We start from the raw sequence: 24,327 nt of genomic DNA on the forward strand, positions 1-24,327 counted from the left end.
GAAGTAGGCAGGGTGGGAGGATGCATTAGGTGGGGAACAAAGCCATAAGTCTGAACCTGAGTCTCCTTCCAGTCACGTGTGTGTGCCCTGTCGCCATTGCCTCCATTGTGCTAAGCAGCCAGGAGAGGGACCTGGGCTGTTATGCTGTTATCTAGAACAGCATTTCCTAAGCCTTAATGTGCACAGCAGTTGCCTAGAGATCTTGTTAGGATGCAGATTCTCATTCAGGAGGTCTGGGATGGGGCCCAGAATTCTGCATTTCTGAGGAGCTCCAGAGGCTGTGCAGTTGCTGCTGATCCAGGGACCACACTTAGAGTGACAGAGCTCTACGTCTTCCTGTCACAGCTTCTGTCCTGTGCGTGCTGGGCCACGCGGAGGAGGTGAAAGTCTCTGCTAAAGCCACTGAGTGAGTTGCTCCATTTCCTAGGTCACCTCTCCAAAGGAAGACTGGTTTAGATATGTGCTTTTAAAGTAAAGGTGAAGTGGGCCGGCCCCATGGCTTAGCGGTTAATTGCACGCGCTCCGCTACTGGCGGCCCGGGTTCGGATCCCGGGCACGCACCGACGCACCGCTTGTCCGGCCATGCTGAGGCCGCATCCCACATACAGCAACTAGAAGGATGTGCAACTATGACATAGAACTACCTACTGGGGTTTTGGGGGAAAAAAAAAAGAGGATTGGTGATAGATGTTAGCTCAGGGCCGGTCTTCCTCAGCCAAAAGAGGAGGATTAGCATGGATGTTAGCTCAGGGCTGATCTTCCTCACAAAAATAAATAAATAAAATAAAATAAATAAATAAATAAAGTAAAGGCAAAGTTAAATCTCTAAACCAAGTAGAAAGGGAAATGATGTGACTTAGTGTGACCTTCACTAAGTTTTTCAGTTCATGGTGAGTATTTTGCTTTACTGGAAGCATGATAGAACATTTTCTTCAAATAATTGCAACATACTTTATCATAAGCTTGCCACCAGCAAGATGGCTATTCCTGAGAAATGCTTGCAAGTCCGTATCTGGGTTTTCCCAGCCACAGCAACCATGTGTCAGCTGTGACCTTGCAACAAGCCCCAGCTATGTTCTCTGTGTGCCCAGGCCCTGGCAGGCAGAGGGGCTCTAGTGCCACCCTCTTAGGCACTGAACTTCCTTCTGTGACATTCACAGTTAACCATAAAGCTTTCGGAGTGAAGTGTGAAGCAAGTACTTTATATATCAATTCTTTATATAATGTTCTTTAAGTAATTTATCATGGGAGGCTAAACATTCCAAACATGGAATTCTTCAAGAATTGAATTTTTTGTGTGAGGAAGATTAGCCTGAGCTAACATCTGTTACCAACCCTCCTCTTTTTGCTGAGGAAGACTGGCCCTGAGCTAACATCGTGCCCATCTTCCTCAACTTTGTGTGAGACGCTGCCACAGCATGGCCTGACAAGTGGTGCACTGGTGCACACCCGGGATCTGAACCTGCACACCCTGGGCCGCCACAGCGGAACACGCTATGCCACTGGGCTGGCCCCGAATTTTTTTTTTTTTTTTTGTATTATGGTAAAGTACATGTAACAATTACCATCTTAACCATTTTAAGTGTACAGTTCAGTGGTATTAAATATATTCACACTGTTGTGCTGCCGTCACCACTATCCGTCCCTGGAAGTCTTTCCATCTTGTAAAGTTGACACTCTATACCTATTAAACAATAATTCCTCATGATCACCCCCTGTCAGCCCCTGGTAACCACCATTTTACTTTCTGTCTTTATGATTTTGACTACTCTAAATACCTCATCTAAGTGGAATCCTATAGTATTTCTCTTTGTGACTGGTTTGTTTCACCAAGATTGTCCTCAAGATTCATCCATGTTGTAGCATATTGCAGAATTTCCTTCCTTTTTAAGGCTGAGTAATATTCCGTTGTGTTTATATACCACATTTCGCTTATTCATTCATCCATCGATTCGGTTGCTCCCACATTTTAGCTATTGTGAATAATGCTGCTATGAACAGGGGTATAAAAACATCTCTTCGAGACCCTGCTTCCAATTCTTTTGGGTATATACCCAGAAGTAGAATTGCTGGATCATATGGTAATTCTATTTTTAATTTTTTGAGGAATTGCCATACTGTTTTCCACAGCAGCTGTACCATTTTACCTTCCCACCAACAGAGAACAAGTGTTGCAGTTTCTCTACATCCTTGCCTACACTTGTTTTGCTTTTCTTTTTCGTAGTAGCCATTCTGATGGGTGTGAAGTAGTATCTCATTGTTTTGATTTGTATTTCTCTAATGATTAGTGATGTTGAGCATCTTTTCATGTGCTCATTGGCCATTCTTATATCTTCTTTGGAGAAATGCCTATCCAAGTCCTTTGCCCATTTTTTAATTGGGTAGTTTGGTTTTTGTTGTTGACTTTTAGGAGTTCTTTATATATTCTGGATATTAATCTCTTATCAGATACATGATTTGCAAATATTTTCTCCCATTCTGTGGGTTGCCTTTTTAACCTGTGGATAGTGTCTTTTGATGCACAAAATGTTTTTAATCTTCATAAAGTCCAATTTGTCAATTTTTTCTTTTGTCACCTGTGCCTTTGGTGTCATTTCCAAAGAAATCATTGTCAAATCCAATGTCATAAAGCTTTTGTTGTATGTTTTTTCTAAGAGTTTTATTGTTTTAGGTCTTACATTTAGGTCCTCAATTCATTTTAAGTTAATTTTTTATATGGTGTTAGGTAAGGCTTCAACTTCATCCTTTTGCATGTGGACATCCAATTTTCCCAGCACTGTTTGTTGAAAAGACTGTCCTATTCCCCATTGAATGATCTTGGCGCCTTTTCAAAAATCATTTGACTATATATGTGAGAGTTTATTTCTGGGCTCTCTTGTCTGTTCCATTGCTGTATATGTCTGTCTATATGCCAATGCCACACTGTTTTGATTACTGTAGCTTTGTAGTAAGTTTTGAATCAGGAAGTGTGAGTAATCCAGTTTTGTCCTTTTTCAAGATTGTTTTGGCTATTCAAGATCCCTTGAGATTCCATATGAATTTTAGAGTGGGGTTTTTTTTTATTCAAAAAATGTCATTGGGATTTTGATAGAGATTGCATTGATTCTGTAGATTGCTTTGGGTAGTACTGACATTTTAAAATATTAAGTCTTCCAGTCCATGAACATGAGATGTGTTTCCATTTATGTCGTCTTTAATTTCTTTCAGCAATGTTTTGTAGTTTTTGTTATACAAGACTTTCACCTCCTTGGTTAATTCTTAAGTATTTTAATCTTTCTGATGCTATTGTAAATGGAACCGTTTTTGTAATTTCTTTTTCAGATTGTTCTTGTATAGAATGCAACTGATTTTTGAGAGTTGACTTTGTATCTTACCCCTTCGCTGAATTCATTTATTAGTTCTAACAACTATTTTGTGGAATTTTTAGCATTTTCTATATATAATATCATCTACAAACGGCTAATTTAACTTCTTCCTTTCTAATTTGGATACCTTTTCTTCCTTTTTCTTGCCTAAATGCTCTTTTTATACTGTGTTGAATAAAAGTGCTGAAAGCAGGCATCCTTGTCTTGTTCCTAATCTTGGAGGAAAAGCTTTCAGTCTTTCACCATTGATTATGGTGTTTGCTATGGGTTTTTCATAGACGGCTTTTATTATGTGAGAGTAGTTTCCTTCTCTTCCTATTTTCTTGAGTGTTTTTATCATGAAAGGGTTTTGAATTTTATCAAATGCTTTTTCTGCATCAATTGAGATGACCTTGTGGGGTTTTTTCCTTCATTTTGTTGACGTGGCCTATTACATTGATCAATTTTCATATGTTGAACCATCCTTGCGTTCCAGGAATAAATCTCCTTGGTCATGGTGTATAATTCTTTTAATATGCTGCTGAATTCTGTTTGCTAGTATTTTGTTGAGGATTTTTTCATCAGTATTCGTAAGGGATATTGGTCTGCAGCGTTCTTGTAGTGTCTTTGTCTGGCTTTGGTATCAGGGTTATGCTGGCCTCATAGGAGTTAGGAAGTACTCTCTTCTCTTCAATTTTTTGGAAAAGTTTGAGAAGGATTCGTATTAGTTCTCCTTTAACAATTTGGTAGAATTCACCAGTGAAGCCATCAGGTCCAGGGCTTTTTTTGGTTGGAAGACTTTTGATTACTGATTCAATCTCCTTGCTAGTAATAGTTCTATTCAGATTTTCTATTTCTTCATGATTTAGTCTTGGTAGGTTTTGTGTTTCTAGGAATTTGTCCATTTCATGTAGGTTATCCAATTTTTTGGCATACAGTTGTTCATAGGGCTCTCTTATAATCCTTTTTATTTCTGTATAATTGGTAATAATGTCTCCACTTTCATTTCTAATTTTAGTAATTTGAGTCTTCTCTTTTTTTCTTGGTCCATCTAAGTAAAGGTTTGTCAATTTTGTTGATCATTTTCAAGAATGAACTTTTGGTTGTATTGTCTCTAGTGTTTTTCTATTCTCTATTTCATTTATCTCTGCTCTAATCTTTATTATTTCCTTCCTTCTCCTAGCTTTGGAGAATTTGTTTAATTTGTTCTTATTTTTCCAGTTCCTTAAGTTGTAAAGTTAGGTTGTTGATTTGAGATCTTTCTTGTTTTTTAATGTAAGCATTTATGGCCATAAATTTCCCCTTTAGTGCTGCTTTCACTATGTCCCATAAGTTTGGGTATGTTGTGTTTGCATTTTCACTCATATCTAAGTATTTTCTAATTTCCCTTGTGAAATCTTCTTGAGCCATTGGTTGTTTAAAAGTATATTGTTTAGGGCCGGCCCCGTGGCTTAGTGGTTAAGTGCACGTGCTCCGCTGCTGGCGGCCCGGGTTTGGATCCCGGGCGCACACCAATGCACCGCTTGTCCGGCCATGCTGAGGCCGCATCCCACATACAGCAACTAGAAGGATGTGCAGCTATGACATACAACTATCTACTGGAGCTTTGGGGGGAAAAAAATAAATAAATAAAAATCTTTAAAAAAATTTTAAAAAGTATATTGTTTAATTTCCACAGTTTTGTGAATTTTCCAGGTTTGTTTTTGTTATTGATTTCTAGCTTCATTTTGTTGTGGTTAGAGAAGATACTTTGTATGATATCTATCTTTTTAAATCTGTTGAGACTGAATTTGTGGCCTAACATTTGGTCTATGCTGGAAAAGGACTGAGAAGAATGTGTATGCTATTGTTGTTGGGTGGAGTGTTCTGTGTATGTCTGTTAGATCTAGTTGGTTTATTGTGTTAAGTCTTCTATTTCCTTACTTCTGCCTGTTTGTTCTATCCATTATTGTGAGTGAGGTATTGAAGTCTTCAATTATTATTGTAGAAATGTCTATTTCTCTCTTCAGTTCTGTCAGTTTTTGCTTCATATATTTTGATGATCTGTCATTAGGTACATGTAATGGTTTATAATTGTTATATCTCCTGCTATATTGAAACTTTTATTACTATGTAATATCCTTCTTTGTCTCTTGCAACCTTTTTTGATTGATTTAAAGTCTATTTTGTCTGATATTAGTATAGCTACCCCTGCTTTCTTTTGGTTACTATTTACATGGAATATCTTTTTCCATCCTTTCCCTTTCAACCTGTTTATGTCTTTGGATCTCAAGTGAGTCTCTTATAGACAGTATATGGTTAGGCCATGTGTGTTTATCCATTCTGCCAATCTCTTTTGATTGGAGAATTTAATCCATTTACATTTAAAGTAATTACCTATAGGGAGGGACTTACTTCTGTCATTGTGCTATTTGTTTTCTATATGCCCTATAGCCATTTTGTCTCTCATTTGCTGCATTACTGTCTACTTTTGCATTTAGTTGATTTTTTGTAGCAAAATGTTTAAATTCCTTTCTCATTCCTTTTGTGTATACTCTATAGCTATTTTCTTTGTGGTTACCATGGGGGTTACATTTAACATCCTAAAGTTATAACACTCTAATTTGAATTTATACCAGCTTAACTTCAATAACATACAAAAACTTTACTCCTTTACAGCTCTGTCCCCACCCCTTTTGGTTGTTGATGTCACAAAATTATGTTTTTATGCATTGTGTGCCCAAAAATATAAACTAATAATTCATTTAAATGCTTTAGTCTCCTACATTATGTAGAAGACAAGATTTGGAGTTACAAATCAAAGTTACAGTAATACTAGCTTTTACACTGTTTTTTTTTTCTTAAAATGTGTTAGTCTCTTAAAACATGTAGAAAACGAAAAGTACAGTTACAAACTGTTATAGTAATACTAGCTTTTATAATTGCCCATGTATTTACCTTTATTGAGATCTTTATTTCTGCATACAGCTTCACGTTACTGTCTAGTGTCCTTTTGTTTCACCTCACAGAACTCCCCTGAGCATTTCTTGCAGTGGTCACAAACTCTCTCAACTTTTGTTTACCTGGGAATGTCTTAATTTCTCACTTTTGAAGGACAGTTTTGCTAGATATAGGATTCTTGATGACATTTTTTTCTTTTAGCACTTTGAATACATTGACTCACTGTCTTCTGGCCTCCAAGGTCTCTGATGAGAAATCTGCTGATAATCTTAAGGATCCTCTGTATGTGATGACTCACTTCTTTCTTGCTGCTTTCAAGATTTTCTGTTTGTCTTTGGCTTTTGAAAGTTTGATTATAATGAGTCTCAGTGGGGGTATCTTTGAATTCATCTTACTTGGAATTTGTGGAGCTTCTTGGATATTTATATTCACGTCTTTCATCAAATTTGGGACGTTTTCAGCCATTATTTCTTTAAATATTCTCTCCACCCCTTTCTGTCTCTCCTCTTTTTCTGGGACTCCCACAATGCATATGTTGGACCTCTTGATGGTGTCATGTCCCGTGGGTCCCTTAGGTTCTGTTCACATTTCTTCAATCTTTTTTCTTTCTATTCCTTAGCCTCAATAATTTCCATTGTCCTATCTCTTTCTTCTGTCTGCTTGAATCTGCATTTGAATTCCTCTAGTGAATTTTTCATTTTAGTTATTGACCTCTTCAGCTCTAGAATTTCTTTTTGGTTTCTTTTTAGGTTTTCTATATCTTTATTGATATTTCCATTTTTTTCACACATCATTTTCTTGACTTTGTCCACATCTTCCTTTAGTTCTTTGAGCATCTTGAAGACAGTTGTTTTAAAATCTTTATCTAGTGGATCTACCATTAGGTCTTTTTCAGGGAAAGTTTCTGTTGATTTATTTTTTCCTTAGAATGGGTCTTAATTTCCTGTTTCTTTGTATGCCATATGATTTTGTGTTGAACACTGGACGTTTGAATCTAATAATATGGTAACTCCAAAAATCAGATTCTCCCCCTTCTCCAGGGTTTACTGATTTTTGTTATTGTTTTTGTTTATTATTTTTGTTTTTTTGATTGTTGTAGGCTATCTCAGTACCAAGGATCAGCCTGAGGTGTAAACTTAATGTCTTCTAAGGTCTTTTCTGAGACTTTCCCTGGGCATACACAGTCACTTTCTAACTTTCTCTGTATATGCAGTTGTTTTAGAATGTCCTAAAGTCTGGTTCCTGAATGGGGAGAAAGCAAAAAATAAAGGGGAAGAGAAAGGGATCCAGCCTTTACATCCCTTGGCAGTCACGTCAGCCATAGGGGAAGGGGCTTGCAACAACAGGAAGAGGCGCAACAACAATGGCTGCCTGGCTCTTTGTCTGCACCTCTGTGAGCAGAAGCAGCAATCAGTGATCAGAGCACAGATCCCCAATATTTGGAGGACAGGGTCCTTCTTGCCCACATGGCTCCCACAAGCTGTGTGCAAGCTGCTCCAGGAACACATGCACAGCTGCCTGCCATATAGCTAGCGGTGGAGGATTAGTCCCTGCTACTGTGCTAAGAGCTGAAATTGACTGAAATTATCTGTAATTTACCATCTAAGTCTTCCTCTGGAATTTGCAAGCCTTCAACATATTCCAGAGTTCCAAAATAGTTATATCAGACAGATTCTGCCAGTGCAATTGTTGTCTAGGTGAAGAAAAAGTCAAATCCTCATTTGAACTGATTTTAATATTTTCCTGGTTCTCTCATTAAATAGTAAGTTAAATAAAAGCTTTGGCACATGTTCATTTTATATCTGTATCAGAGTTAACAGTTCCTACCATATAGGTGTTTACAAATAAATGTTAATTTTTCTTATGTATTTGTAAGGTAAGTAATATTGCTATCACATTTTATAGGTGAGAAAACAGATTGATCTACCGAAGGCCACATAGCTACTAGGTTGAGGAGATGGGATTCAAACCCCAGTGAGTCCAGAGCCCCAGGGTCTATCCCTTAATTACCTCGCAGTACTCTCTCTCCACAAAAGGAAAGAAGATCCAGAAATGTTTTGAGCAATGATACCTTCACTGTAGTAATTTCAAGTCTTCCAGAAAGACTCCTTTGAGAGAGTAACCACTACCATTCACATTACTGTAGAAGAGGTGGCATTTTTCTTAACATAGGAGTATTTTCTGCTCTAAGCAAGTCATGTTCTACATACCACAGTGGTTACAAATTCTACCTAACCTGTTAAGACAAGGAAAACTGTTCAAAATAAATTCAGCACACAATTACCTAAGCCTTCCTTCTCATCCAGTTCTATTAGGTTCTATGAGAATAAGAAAAAAAGTAAATGACTATTTCTGCCCCAGGAAATTTACAGTGAATCCTAAAAAGAATTCCTAAGTGTAAATCTAAAAATATAAGATTATTTGCCTCATAAAAAAAACTGTCTTAACTGCCAGGACTAAGAAGGTAGAAACAAAATGATTTTCTTGGGCTCAAAGCTTTGTGTATAAGAGTGTTTTAAGCCTCTTAAGTGGGGTACTCCTTGGAACCCAAAGTTGTTCCCAGCTCAAATGTAAATGTTTTAAAACTTCTAATTCCTGCTTCTGTTATCTCGGAACCTGTAATTTTCCTCAGTGGCTACCCAGGGGCCGGCCTGGTGGCACAGTGGTTAAGTTCACGTGCTCTGCTTCGGTGGCCTGGGGTTCGCAGGTTCAGATCCCGGGCGCAGACCTACACCACTCATCAAGCCATGCTGTGGCAGTGACCCACATACAAAATGGAGGAAGATGGGCACAGATCTTAGCTCAAGACCACTCTTCCTCAAGCAAAAAGAAGAAGATTGGCAATAGATGTTAGCTCAGGGCAAATCTTCGTCACCAAAAAAATAAAATAAAGCTTCAGTGGCTACCCATTGTCTACAGAAATGGAAAGGGGTAAAGAAGATTAATAATTTTTGAGCATCTGGACATCCAGGATGTGTCCTGGACAATGGGCAAATTGCTCTCCACAAATTACCTTGTTTAATCCTCATAACAACCCTAGGAGGTAAGCACTAGTCTCACCATTGTACCCTAGCTTCCTGGGTCAAATTGTCCTTTCTCTTTCCCTAAATCATTTCTAATTCCTTTTTATACTTATAGTTTTACTATTTTATCTTTATTAAAATCCCACCAGATTTCTATGGGGAACTAAGTAACATATAAATAATTTCATATCCATAACACTGGAGCAAAAAAGATGATTTGGGCATGCCCACAATCTAACTTCCAGAATAGATGGTGAAAATAGCATAATGAAAAATGGCACATGTTCCATCTAACTTCATTTGTTAACGAGCACAGCGTGTGTGCCACCCACACGGCTCTGTTTGCAGACATGCCCTCCCTCATCCTCTGAACAAGTCGGTTGGCCTTCAGTCTGAGAGACTGTAGTCGGCCCCTCCATGTTTATAGCAGATCGTCAGCTTTGCCGTCTCCTGGTATCTAAAGCTTTCTGATCTCCAACCAACAACGTCACATGTCTACACTTTAGTGGGCTCAGTCTTGAAGAGGCTGCTAACCACAGCATGCCAACAGTTTAATAAATGAAACAAGAGATACTAAGGGCCGTATCATCAGTCCATTTTTCTTGTTTTCCCCAGTTTTATTTCTGTATCAGACTTGATCCCAGAAGGCAGCATCCCTGGACTAATGTCTTTTAGCAAAGAAACAGCCATGTGAATAATATCTCCATGTCTTCCAAAAATTATAATTGAAGACATTATCTATTACCTATTGTTTTCTTTAAAAGGACCCATGTAATAAATTTTTCTCAGAATTTAGTGCAAGTAAAAGTTTCTCTTCAAACTTTTGTGATTCATTTTATCAGACAAATGAGTCCTATTTGTTCCCCTTTTTAGCCTTCCCACCGGGGAGCACAGAGCCAATCACCATGCTCACACTGCCTTGCCGCCACTTCTTTGTAAATTTGCCCTGGGTTTTTCCTTAAATAGTTTCTGATCTCCTTTTTATACTTACAGTTTTACTATTTTATTTTGTCTTAATTTAAAAAGCTACCCCAAATTCTGGGGAGAATTAAATAAAGGATAAATAAGTATATAGTAATAACTTGGGCATATATTAGTAACCTGGAGTTCCCAGGTTTTAAAACATGTATGAGAATGAGCCATTTCACAGAGTACAAATTCCTAAATGAGGCACATAAGCAAAAGTGGTAATGAAGGCAAGAGATAGTGTCCTGTCACTCTAGAACTTTAAAAAGAATGAATGGGTCAAGTAAATTACACTATAAATAGCAGTATGCCAAGTATGTTCAAGTAAAGGAACGTATAGGGTCAGACGTAGTGGTACATGCTGTGCACTCAGAGGAGGAAGGCCACTGACTTGAGGCAGCATGTCATCTAGTGAGGGAGACCAGGAGGAACACAAATCTCAGAATAACATGCTCTTGTAAAAGTAGGACAGGGCACGGGGTGTGATGAAAGAGCACAGGAGGGACTCCAAAGATGAAGAAATCACAAGCGCCTCCCAGAAGAGCTGGTCCCTGCACGGAGTCTTGGAACACTGGAGGAGTTAGCCTGGCAGAGGGAATGGCTGCTCTGGGCAGAAATGCCGAGGCACAGAGGCCACAGGACACACACAGCATTCTGAGCGCTCCGGGGCGTCTGCATGGCAAGCACACAGGGTGAGAGTCAGGGTGTGGCAGGAGAGCAGCCTCCCGTCTTTAGGGTCTCATAGGAGACTTGTGCTGTAAGACTTATATGATGTATAAGGCTTCCAGGAGTCCGATTTACCGTGCTAAATAATTTGGATTTTGCACTAAAATATTTGGAAGCCCCTGAAGGACTTTAAACTAAGATCTGATATGATCAGATTTACATTTTAGAAAACTGATTTGCACTTAGAAAAATCCCTATGGTGACTGTGGAGAATGAAGGCCAGATCACAGGGTTAGAAACCAGTGGCTGTGCTGGCAATCCAGGGGAGAAGGAATAAGGACTTGGCAGTACATAAAGGTGGAGATAACATGGCAACGGGCAGGCACCGCTGCCTCCTCTAATGGTGGCCTAAGTAGCTGGGCCACCTCTCACACTGAGGACAATTGAAAAAATTGGATGAAATGTAAAAAGCATTTTTCTAAAGACATCAAATTGCTAACAAGCTAATGAGGAACTGTTGCGCCAAGATATGAGAGAAAACAGAAGAGGTGAGTCTAGCATATGCGCGGGTGAAGGGGTAGCTGAGAGAATGAGCAGCGCTTCCAGCAGCCAAATGCAGCGATCCTAAGTCTGGGATTCCCGGACCGTTCAATTCAGGGGGTCTGCAAACTTGGTTAAGAGAAGAAGTACGTCTTTCCTTTCACTAACCTCTAAATGAAGTTTAGGCTTTTCTTCTGTTATGAATCTAGGCAACAAGCCACAGCAATATTAGCAGTACTTGTAAGTTTGTCACCAACAGAAATCAGATATTTTCATACCACATTTACAGTTACTGCAGATATCTCAAAATGTCATGAACATTCATCGCTATTTCTGAATTACAGTCACTATTAGACCTGCTGCTAGGACTTGCTATTTATGCGTTAATAAAGAAGCACATGTATTACTATAACACAATTTTTTTAATGTTTTGATAACTGTATTTCAATATAATAGGTTTCCTTTGTATTCCCATATATTTTGTACTTTTAAAAACGTTGTTCTGAGAAGGAGTCCATAGCTTCATCAGACTGCCAAAAGGGTCTGTGGAACAAAGGTTAAGCACCTCTGGCAGAGTGGGACCAGTGGGTCAAAAGTTGGAGTTGGCTGCCTATGGAGGTTGAGAGTTCTGGTGACCCACCCTCATTTAGGATCGGGACTCCAGGAGCAAAGGTGAAGTAGAGGTAAACCAGGCCCTCACACACAGATCTGAGGCCAGCTTTGCATCATGCGGATGGTCCTGAAATTTTCAAACTTATAAATTGGATTAAAGAAATCCAGACTGCTGATGCCTCCAGGGACCTGGCAGAAATAAATTCACCTCTGAAGAAAAAGAATATCCTAGACCTCAAATGATTTCTATAAAAATTTTTTAAAATACAGTGTCTAGCATAAAGATAATAGGCACATAAGCAGAAAAGATATTATGAATGAGAACCAATAGAAGCAACAGATAACAGAAATACAGGTATTCCAGATGGTGGAATTAACAGACACAGGCTGTAAAACAACCATGTTCATGGGGATAAAAGATGAACTCAAAAATTTCAGTAAGGAACTAGAAGCAATACAAAGTAAGATTGCAGATTTGAAAAAGAATATTAGCAAGGAGCAAGTCTGAGAGAAGGGGATGATCATTTAGATTGGAGGTGGGTGGGAATTAAAGATGAGGCTAGAATGACATCTAAAGTGAGTAACTGTGAAAACAATAATTATGGTAAGTGGCTATCTTGACATGAGTACAGCCATGTTTGGCTGTTCCATTAACCTACATCCACCAGCACACAAAGAAATATAAAGCTGCTTTCTGTGTGGTGGGAACTGGCTTTTTCCCAGGAACTGGCCTTTCTCCCACGGAGATAGTTACAATTTGTAAGAATTTCAAGGTCCTTTGAGTGTCATGGCCTGGGGCAGACTTACCATCTGTGCCGGGCTGGGATGATAACCAGGGAAAACAATGCACGTACACAACTGCCGGGCTGGGCCGATAGCCAGAAGGCTCAGTGCACGTATGCCACTGATAACCATTTGTGCATGGGAACACTGAATGTTTGCTCTGTAAACTCTGTAACTGCTTATATAAACTGCTGGAAACCGAGGCCTTGTGAGAGTTCCACCTGTGGAAGGGACACCTTGCCCAGGACATGTGATCCTCACCCAGCCGTATCGATTAAAAGGACTCTCCTGGCAGTGGAGCGTGAATGTTGTGAGTAATTGATTTGTTGTGAAGTAATTGATTTGTTGTGAATAATTGATCTGATGTGTTCTTCTTTTGGTCAACCTGGTGTTTCTCTTTCCTGTTGATTTGTGTCACGTCCCTTCAGTCAATGTGTATGTTTTCCCTTTCCAGTCGATCTGATGTTTTTCCCTCTCATTATATAATCTATTCGAATCTGCTACTATCTCAGTTGATGTGAATGTTTTCTCTTTCCAGTCGAGCTGATGTTTTTCCCTCTTAATATTTGACCTATTCGGATCTGTTTGTGGACTATCGCCTTTATTCTCCTCTGTACAATAAACATAACTGCGGTCCATTTGTTTGGAGTGGAAAGTTTTCTTTTACGTCTCGGATAGAATCCCCAAACCTCTCATAACATAGTTGGCACTGTGAGCAGGATTCGATTAAGGAGATGGCTTTCCTGTTCAAACAAAAGGTAACTGAAGCCAAAGTGGAAGAAATTCCAGGATGGGAAGACCCTCACTTTTGCACTCTGGCTGGGGAGTGGGTCAGGATTATGTGAATCCTGGGATGTTTGTCTGTGAGATACGAATCATTGGATGTGACCAAAACTTTGCAGACGGTGGAAAAAGAGAAAGATGATGTTTCTTTTTTGGCATGGTGAGGTTGGTGTTTGTTGACTGCTTATTGTCGGGCTATAGAAGATAGGGATAAGATAGAGAGAGAAAAAGTACTCTTGGAAAAAGAAGCTTCAGATTTACAGTCCCGGCTGATGTCACCCAAAATAGGAACTCTTTCCTTGCCATGAGCCTGGCATTCTAGTTTTATTTGGCCCCTCCTATGTGACAAATAGAGAGCCTGAATATGTATCCAATAATAATTTGGCGAGGCAGCCGGGAGGTTCTTTGCCCGTGGCTTGGCGGCCCTGGTCTGGGTGGGATGTCCTGGGAAACAGTCCAGCAGCTGCCTAGGTGATTTGCCCTGGGGACTGCTCCCAGTGCTCTCCATCTGACCCGGCACTGCTGACCCTGGGCATGTTTTCTTATGACAGGGAAACAGGCTCTAGAATTATTTGTTTGTTTGTCTGTTTTTGCTTACACCGAAAACTCCCTTCCCCTCCATCTGGGGTCCTGTCTCTTTAAGATGCAGGGCTATCCCTACTGGAGTGGGAATAGTTGCAGGACTTTCACCCAGAATCTGTTAGCTGCATCTCTCTGTTCTGTTTGAGATCCCATTTGACTGTTCTGTATGTTTGTAATTTTGAAGGGAGGGAATTCATCTGTCCCCAAGAAAAGCCCTCTGGGCCACCTCTTGGCTAAATGGGCTGACTTCAGCTAGGAGCCCATATCCAAGAAGAAGATAGTTTTTTCTTGTAACACCACATGGCCGCAATATTCCATAGACTCCAGAGAAAAAGTGGCCAAAATGGGGCAATTTCAGTTTACCCAAACTGATGTATTTGCTTATGCAATTGGAAAAAGCCAGCTAAAAAGTTAAATAACTAGTGGGAAGCCTATTTTAATCTTTGAGGCTTCTAAATAAAATCAGGAATATTGTACCGCCTCTGTAAAAGAAAGTAATTAAACATGCCGGCAGCCGAAGCTGAACCTGCTGCTCCTCTCCCCTCTCTCGCTGAGCTTCCTGCTTCAGCTCCCCCCGAATTCCTGATCTGAAATTCAACAAGTGAAAATAAGTAAACTTTTAAAGTAATTTAAAATTGTAATGGCTATTCTGGAAAACTTCTGTTTCAAATGAGTTCACCTTAAGGGTCGCCCTTAAAAGAGAGGATTCAAAACCTCTCACGATGAAATACAATCTTTAATTAATATACAGAAACTTCTAAAAGACAAAGTTATTTCAAAAACAGCTTCCAAAATCTTTTTGGTAACTTAAAGCTTTAAAGTTTTGCTAAATTAAGTGGATAAAAATTTATTGAGTAAAACATTAAAAATTGGTTACTAAGCATAGATTTGTCTGCCTTTAGTTTATCTCAGAAACACTGAAAGATACTTGGGTTTATTGATAAACATGTTCTGTATATGTTGAGAAATTTTCTATGAAAAAGTACACATTTCTGGAAAGTCTATATACAAAAAAAGCAAAATGTATGTTGTCCATAAAAAAGGTATAAAAAATAGAGATATTTTTGTTTGTTTTATTAAAAAAGATAAATTTGTCCTAAAGTACTAAAAAAAAAAAAAAAGACATAGGACAAATTCTAAATGTAAAAAGTAAATGACAAAAGGTTTATGAAAGTAAAACCCTAAGGAGTTTTGTACATGATCAAGTTGGCTAAAGTAAGCTGGTGGAAAATTAGGATTTGACTTTCTCTCTTATAAAGGTAATTTTCTTAAACTTTTGGTCTGCTCTTTATATAGAGATTAAAAGGTGTTCCTTTGAGTAAGTCTATATAAAAAACAAAACATCTATGTTTTGTTGAAATAATTTCCTATGTTCACAAGGACTGAGGTCTCTCTATTAAGGTTTTTGTTTTTAGTTTTTGACTGTTTTAACTCTGTTTGCCTTTGACTGTTTCTGTTGTCGACTTGATTAAATGAATAACTAGGCATTGTTTCCTACTTGACCAAGTGTTTTAAAATCTTTTGATATTTTTGATAAACTTCTGCCAAAATTAAAGTCTTTTTTTAACTTAAAAGAAATTATAAAAAGACATATGATTATGATGCCAAAACACAATTGTTACTGTATTTCATGTTGATGCTCACAGTTCTTTAATTTCTACAAAACAAAAATATAACTCTCATGCTGATCAGCTGGTGCAAAATCATGCAACACACAACCCAGGCTTAGCACGATGGGTCCAGGAAAAGAGTAAACACTTGGGAGAACAAACTTCATACAGGTGGGCACAACAAAGAGGAATCCTTGTCACCCATGATGATATTGCCACTGCAGTACAACAATGTCAATTATGCCAACAGCTAAATAAACAGGGAGTTCCACACCCCTACCAAGGTCGTATTCAAAAGGGATTATTTCCCGCCCATATCTGACAAATAGATTTTATTGGACCATTGCCAAATTCTTGTGGCTATGTTTATGCCTGCACTGCTGTTAATATATATTCTGGTTATTTATTAGCTATGCCGGCTAAAGCAGCCACCCAACAGAGTGCCATAAAATTCTATGAAACAACAAGACAAATTCAGAGAGACAACAGTTCCCACTTTACAGGTAAGTTGATTCAAACTTATACAAAGAAAATCATATAGAATGGATTTATCATATACTTTATTACCCCTAAGCTGCAGGCCTCATAGAACAAATGAATGGATTGCTTAAACAACAATTGAGGAAACTCGGTCATGGCTCATTAAAGGGGTGGCACAACCATCTGAGTACTGCTCTAAATATGTTAAATAACAGGGAACTAGGCCCTAATGAGACTCCCCTGTCAAGGTTATTACCAGCAAAGATTACAGAAGTGGCAGCCACCACCCATGAGCTTATGACCTTAACCTATTGGCCATGGACTCAATCTGCTAAACCGCCTTTTCGTGCCACCGCCGAAGCGGCTGGATTGGATTTATCCACCGTTTATTCTATTCAATTGCCCCCTAAGAAGCAATCTATAGTCCCTACTGGGATAGGGGTACGATTTCCCAAAAACACTTTTGGTTTGTTAAAAGGACACTCTGGACTAACAACAAAAGGTATTAATGTACTAGGAGGAGTCATTGATCCAGATTACCAGGGAGAAATAAAATTTATATTATGTAATGGTGGTGACACAGTATTAACTATAGAGTCTGGGAAATGAGTGGGACAATTGTTGATACTTCCCCTCCTGACTCCAAATGTGTCACAAGGACAACCTCCAACTGAATTAACTAAAAGAGGAATGCAAGAATTTGGGCTACAGATGGATGGAAACCTGGAACAAAGATGTGGGTGACACATCCACCCAGTGCGGCTCCCTGTGCTACAGAGGTAGTGGCCCAAGGGCCCACTACAACACTCATGGTCATGTATCCAGAAAGTAAACAATTATATCATGTTCCTAAAAATTCTGTTTCTTTACATAGATAGATATTCCTGCTGTGCTCGCTATGCTATGCTACAACTCCATGTCTGCTGCAGACCTACACCCCAACTAATGTCTCCATAGGACAACCTTTTGACCCTGCACTGTTGGACCAACTGCTCTACACCAGTGGGACCTGTAACCTGGACTATGAATGGCCGAGAAGTTTGGTCTCAGAAACATCAAGCAACTTCTCAGTATAAGACTATATCTGATCAATCACACAAAACTAGTTATAATTTCTCTACTACCCTGCCTTCTGCTACCCTCCGTGATGGGGGCTGGTCTGAACTTCTACAAGCTAATTTGTTAGGCCTAGGTGTTACCGTATCTAATGTTATCTTTGATGCTGTACATGATTTGCAAGATCAAGTTAATAACATTTCGTATCCTAGGGGATTGTTTATTGGTTACCTTGGGGTTTAGGTCCTTTATTGGGAGATAGTTTTATAATTATTGTAGTCATTGGATTTTGGGTTCTTGAATGTGCCTTGTGTACTTGTGTACGAAGTTCATTGTCTGTGCATATGGTGCCTTATGGTTAATGGAGACGGCCACGGCCGAAAATGTCTTGACATGAGTACAGCCATGTTTGGCCGCTCCATTGACCTACAGCCACCAGCACACAAAGAAATATAAAGCTGCTTTCTGTGTGTGGGAACTGGCCTTTTTCCCAGAAACTGGCCTTTCTCCCACGGAGATAGTTGCAATTTGTAAGAATTTCAAGGTCCTTTGGGTGTCATGGCCTGGGGCAGACTGGCCATCTATGCTGGGCTGGGGCGATAACCAGAGAGAACAATGCACGTACACAACTGCCGGGCTGGGACAATAGCCAGGAGGCTCAGTGCACATATGCCACTGATAGCCATTTGTGCATGAAAACGCTAAATGCTTGCTCTGTAAACTCTATGACTGCTTATATAAACTGCTGGAAACCGAGGCCTGGTGAGAGTTCCACCTGTGGAAGGGACACCTTGCCCAGGACGTGTGATCCTCACCCAGCTGTATCGACTAAAAGGACTCTCCTGGCAGTGGAGCGTGAATGTTGTGAGTAATTGATTTGTTGTGAAGTAATTGATTTGTTGTGAATAATTGATCTGATGTGTTCTCTTTTTGGTCAACCTGGTGTTTCTCTTTCCTGTTGATTTGTGTCATTTCCCTTCAGTCAATGTGTATGTTTTCCCTTTCCAGTCGATCTGATGTTTTTTCCTCTCATTGTATAATCTATTCAAATCTGCTGCTATCTCAGTCGATGTGAATGTTTTCCCTTTCCAGTGGAGCTGATGTTTTTCCCTCTTAATATTTGACCTATTCGGATCTGTTTGTGGACTATCACCTTTACTCTCCTCTATACAATAAAATATACCTTCAGTCCATTTAGTTGGAGTGGAAAGTTTCTTTTATGTCTCCCATCGAATCTCCAAACCTCTCATAACAGTGGTGCAAGGAATATAGAAAAATTTTGTTAAGGGGAAGTGGAGTGAAGAAAATGATGACATCATACATATTGAGCTTGATGTATTCATGGGACATGAAAGTGGAAATTTCTGCAGGAGTCTGAATGTGTGGAACTCAGGAAGGAGATCTGGTCTGGAATGTAACATAGACTTCATCGGTGCTCAGGTGAAGTTGAAGTTCTGGGAGTAGATGAGGTAACTAAGGGACAAGTGTAGAGAATCGGGTGTGAAGAGAGGTTTGTAGGATCAGTGATTCCGGTTGCATACGATGAAACTCAACCTGAATTGGCTTCAGGAAAAAGGAGATTTACTGGCTCCTATAACTGAAAATAGCAGCTAGCCTCCAACAGCCAACTACGTCCACAGATTCGATCACTACTTTGAGAAGTGTGTGTGTGTGCGTGCGTGCGTGTGTGTGTGTGTCCTGCTCTCTCTCTCTCTTCTCCTGCTTCTCTATGTCCTTTGGCCTTATTTTCTCCTGCAGATGGAGTTTATCCTCGTGGCAGCACATAGAGCTGCTGGCAGCTCCATGGTTACCCCGCTCCAGCTTAGCATGGGATGATAACATCTCAGGCCCAGCTTTGTGTTTTAAAGCCCCAGTCTGGGGCATGTGCCCACCGCTTGAACCAAACACTATGACTAAGGTTGGCCCAACTGAGGTAGGGGATAGAATGTGTGACCAGAATGCAAGTGGAGAAAGGGCTGGGCAGATAGAGACAGGAACTGCTACTGCCCTAAGGAGTACTGCTTGCATTTTTTATAGAGTTAGATCCCGTGGGAATGGTTGTTATCATCACCTACTTCCTCCAGTGAGCCAGGATCTCAATGGGCTAGATTTCCCCCCACCCTACTACCATTTATTGGGAACTGGGGGACTAGAATTCCCAAGCAGTTCTGCCGTCACCGAACACTTCTTAAGCCTTATGGGGGATCATCCTCTCTTTGCCCACCTCCTGCACCATTTGGTCATCAGTGCCGGGCCACCTCACTCTTGCTGGACTTCACTAAGTGACTCCTTGATTCTTTGTGCAGCAGATAAAATTCATCATTCGTAACAACTAGCTTCATCTTTATTCATTATAAAATATTTCAAACACATAGAAAAGCACAGAAAATGTAACAGATAGCTTTTTTTTTTTTAACCTAATAGTACATCCTAGAGATCTTTCCATTTTGGTACATAGATAAGGTCCTATATTTCTTTTTCAGCTACATAAAATCTCACTGTGGGGATATACCATAGTTTACTTAACTAGTCCCCTAGAAATCATTGCTTAGATGGTTTCCAAATTTTTGCTACTACAAACCCTGCTACATTAAATAGCCTTTTACACGTGTCATTTCATTCATGTGTGGGGATATCTGCAGGGTAAGTAGGATTGTAGCAATGTATGTAGTGCCTTATATATTGTGTGTACTAATCCTCTGTTGGTTATATACATAGCAGATATCCTCTCCTAGTCTGTGGTGTGCCTTTTGACTTTTCTTATTTTGTCTTTTATCCTGTAGAAGTAGTCAAATGAATGTAGTTGATTTTCTTTATGTTTGTGCTTCTTATGTATTACTTTAGGAGTCTTTTCTTATCCCAAGAACGTAGATACATTTTCCAATATTTTCTTCCAAAACTCCAAAGTTTTGCTTTTCATATGTAGATATTTAGCCACCTAAAATTAATTTCAGGATATGATGTAGTGTAGGAATCGAACCATTTTTCCATATGGATAGCCAATTGTCCCAGCATCATTTATTGAATAGTTCATTTTTTCCCTCTGACTTTTAATACTGTCAAATTCCAAATGCATGTGTGTGTATATGTTTCTTGGCTGTCCTTTCCCATTAGTCTATTAATTTGTTCTAGTTCTAAAACCGCACTGTTTTCATTACAATGGCTTTTAGTTTTAACTTTATTTAAACTACTAAAACATACATGTCATTGTAAATAGTTTGGAAAGAAAAGAAAAGCTGAGAGAAGAAAATAAAAATCATCTAAAACCTCACCATCCTAAAATAACCACCAATAGAGTGTTGATGTATATGCTTCCTTTTTGATGCTACAGTTAAATGATTGAGCAAAATGATAAAATGTATAGGAAATGGACCTAATGAGGAAAGGAATTCTTTAGCTTAAATAGGGGAGCAGAGAAAAAATATAAATATATCCTTAAAAATAAAGAAGGGGCCAGCCCAGTGGCATAGTGGTTAAGTTCCACGTGCTCCACTTCGGCGGCCTGGGTTTGATTTCCAGGTATGGACCTACACCACTCATCAGCCGCCATGCTGTGGCAGGTGACCCACATACAAAACAGAGGAAGAGTGGCACAGACGTTATCTCAGGACAAATCCTCCTCAGCAAAAAAAAAAAAAAAAAGATTATTAAAAACAATAAAAAATAAATAAGAATTTTTAGAATAATGCTAAAGAGTAGTTCATTTTTAAATAGAAATGAACAAGAATAAAATTATTTGCATCAAAAGAAATGTGCTCTGAACATTAGGCAAGCCTCTGGACTACCAAGAAGATAAAATAGTGGACTGGGCAATTGTTATGGACTGAATGGTTGTGTCTCCCCCAAATTCATATGTTGAAGCTCCAATCCCCAAAGTGATGGTATTTGGAGGTGGGGTCTTCGAGAAGTAATTAGGTTTAGATGAGGCCATGAGGGTGAGGCCTCAATAACTGAATTAGTGCCCTTATAAGAAGAGAAGGAGACCAGAGCCCTCTTTCTCTTTACCATCTGAGGAGTGAGAAGGCAGCCGTCTACAAGCTAGGAAGAGAGCTCTCACCAGAACCCATCCACGCCAACACTCTGATCTTGGACTTCTAGCCTCCAGAACTGGAAGAAATAAATGTCTTATTTAAGCCACACAGTCCCTGGTATTTTGTTATAGCCACCCACGTTGACTAAGACAGCAATCAAGAGATCCATGATTTCCATCCCTGGAAGACTCTAAGAAAGGCTCTGTCCTCTATCAGATGGGATGCTGGGCATTCCTTACTGCTTGTGATTCACAGCCAACCAAGATGCCTTAGACACCAATGACCTTTAAAATGAAACGGCTTAATTTTAGTGAATTAACCAGAAGAGCTGGGGATCTGGACATAATGATCAATGATGAGACCATCAGTTTACATGTGGTAGTTAGAAGCATAAACTAGATCTGATGACCCAATTTGATCCTGATTTTTAAGGGATAAATTAGTTTTGTGGGATAAAACATTCAGGAGGAAATGGTTAAGAAATTATTTAATTGTAAGGAAGAAGGAAGGAATTATGCAAGTTTTTTTTTTTAATGAATGTTAAAAGACCAAAATTTTCTAATGTTATGAGTAGCAGAAGAAAAGCAATGGAAAAGAAACTGGGAGTCTCATAAAAACCAAGCTGCTTCTCTAAAGCGTAGGTTGGCGCACGCAGGAACATATATAGAGAAAAAAAGAGTCAGAAAAGTGACAAATGACAAAGAAAGCCAAACGTAGAACTTTCTATGAAGAGGAAAGAGATCTATATTGTGTCATGAAGAAAAGGCTTTTTGTCATCCAAATAACAAAAGACTGGAATAGTCTACCAAGGAAGGTTGTAGGAGCTAGTCTAGAGATGCGAAAAAATTAGTAGATATTTTTCTGTCCTAAAAGGTTTAAACACTTGCTTGTCTGACACGTGCAAAGGACTAGAGAAGAAAATCTCTCTAGTTTCCTTCCAGTTTTCAATCTGCCTGCCGCCCAGCGGTCTTTGCAGATTTATGCACAGTCCCACATATGCCTCTTTCAGAAAATTAATACTAATTCCTTATATTTACAAGGTGCTTTTTGTTTTTCAAAATGTTTTCACAGGGGCCGGCCCCGTGGCTTAGCGGTTAAGCGTGCGCACTCCGCTACTGGCGGCCCGGGTTCAGATCCCAGGCGCGCACCGACACACCGCTTGTCCGGCCAGGCTGAGGCGGCGTCCCACATACAGCAACTAGAAGGATGTGCAGCTATGACATACAACTATCTACTGGGGCTTTGGGGAGAAAAAGGGAAAAAAACGGAGGAGGATTGGCAATAGATGTTAGCTCAGAGCCGGTCTTCCTCAGCAAGAAAAGGAGGATTGGCATGGACGTTAGCTCAGGGCTGATCTTCCTCACACACACAAAACAAAACAAAACAAAAAAAACTAAAATGTTTTTACAAGGAGCGGGGTACAATGAAATGATCCTGGAATCTGGAGTCAAGAAAACTAGGCTAAGTCCTGAGTTGGCATTTTTATTAACTCAAGAACCTTGGAGAAATTACTTCCTTATCAGTAAATTTTTTTTTACCCCTAAAACCCTATGATAAGATAGTCCAAAATGTAATATGAGATAGTGCTGGAAGATGAGACCCCCCAGGCTGGAAGGCTCTCAAACAGTGACTGGGGAAGAGCAAAGAACAGCACTGTTGCTAATGACGCAACCAGACTAAAGCCAGAAGGAGTCTAGGGAAGCGCACACAGGTGAAAGGCAAGTCCAAGGCTGTACCACATACACCACCGGAACATGGAATGTGAGAAGCTTGAAGCAACATAAACTGGAAATTGTAAAGCAAGAAATGGAACGTCTAAATATTGCAGTGTTTGGTGTTAGTGAACTAAAATGGACTGGAATGGGACACTTGCAGTTGGACAACTACAGAGTTTTCTACTCTGGAAATGACAAACTCAGAAGAAACGGAGTGGCTCTAATAAGCAGGCAAGATGTAGCACAGGCAGTTAGGGGCTACAATTATTGATATCAAATAATATCAACCAGACTTCTGGGAAAACCTATTAACCATCATCCAAGTCTATGCTCCAACTACAGATGCTGAAGAAGATGAAATTGAAGGATTTTACACAAGTATCCAAGAAGAAATTGATCATATACCAAAACTAGACATGCTGATAATTACAGGTGACTGGAACGCAAAAGTAGGAAATAAAGCAGAATTGAACGTCATCAGAAAATTTGGACAAAGGGTCAGATGAAACAGACCAGTTGTGGATTTCCGCGAAGCCAACAGTCTGTCCATCACAAATACGTGCTTCAAGCAACAGAACAGACGACTGTCTACATGGACATCACCAGATGGCCAATATAGAAACCAAATAGCCTATATAATTGGAAGCGAGATGAAGAGGCTGCATTCTCTCTGCCAAAACAAGATGGAGGAGCGGACTGCGGTCCTGACCACGAACCGTTCACATCAAATATCAGGAGAAGCGGAAGAAGACACTGAAAGAACCAGAGTGCCAAAACGTGACGCAAACAACATTCCCGACGAAATCCAAGTCCACACAAAAACAGATGTACACTGGTGCAATTCACTGACAAGAACCAGAAGAACTACGAAACGAAACCAGAAATATCACTAGGGAAGGAGGCAAAAAGACAATGCCTGAAGTAAAAAGAAAAGAAAAATCGAGATGGATGACAGAGGAAACACTAAAAATTGTCAAGGACAGGTGAGAAACAAAAGTAAAAGGTGACAAAAGCAGGGTTAGAATCCTGAACAGCAGTTTTCCAGTAACTGTCATATAGAGATAAAGACAACCACTCTAGCGGCCAATGCAAAGAGATAGAAGAAAACAACAAAAAAGGAAGAACGAGACGTCTCTTCCAGAAGACTCAAGAAATCAAAGGGAAATGTAGATGCTTGGCATTAGCCAATGTGAATA

General features: G+C 39.5%; 1 long non-coding RNA gene across 1 annotated transcript; it reads left to right on the plus strand.

Annotated features, from left to right (window-relative positions):
• The first annotated feature begins 13,657 nt into the window (after positions 1 to 13,657).
• LOC147913365 (uncharacterized) lies at positions 13,658 to 18,582 on the plus strand. Its single transcript, XR_015548854.1, has 3 exons — positions 13,658 to 13,817; positions 16,260 to 16,352; positions 17,204 to 18,582. It is a non-coding gene; the product is annotated as an uncharacterized LOC147913365 (long non-coding RNA).
• Positions 18,583 to 24,327: the final 5,745 nt, after the last annotated feature.

Source organism: Ceratotherium simum, chromosome 28 (genome assembly GCF_057802395.1).
Source record: "Ceratotherium simum simum isolate JZ-2026a chromosome 28, ASM5780239v1, whole genome shotgun sequence".
In the NCBI taxonomy this organism is placed as follows: Eukaryota; Metazoa; Chordata; class Mammalia; order Perissodactyla; family Rhinocerotidae; genus Ceratotherium; species Ceratotherium simum.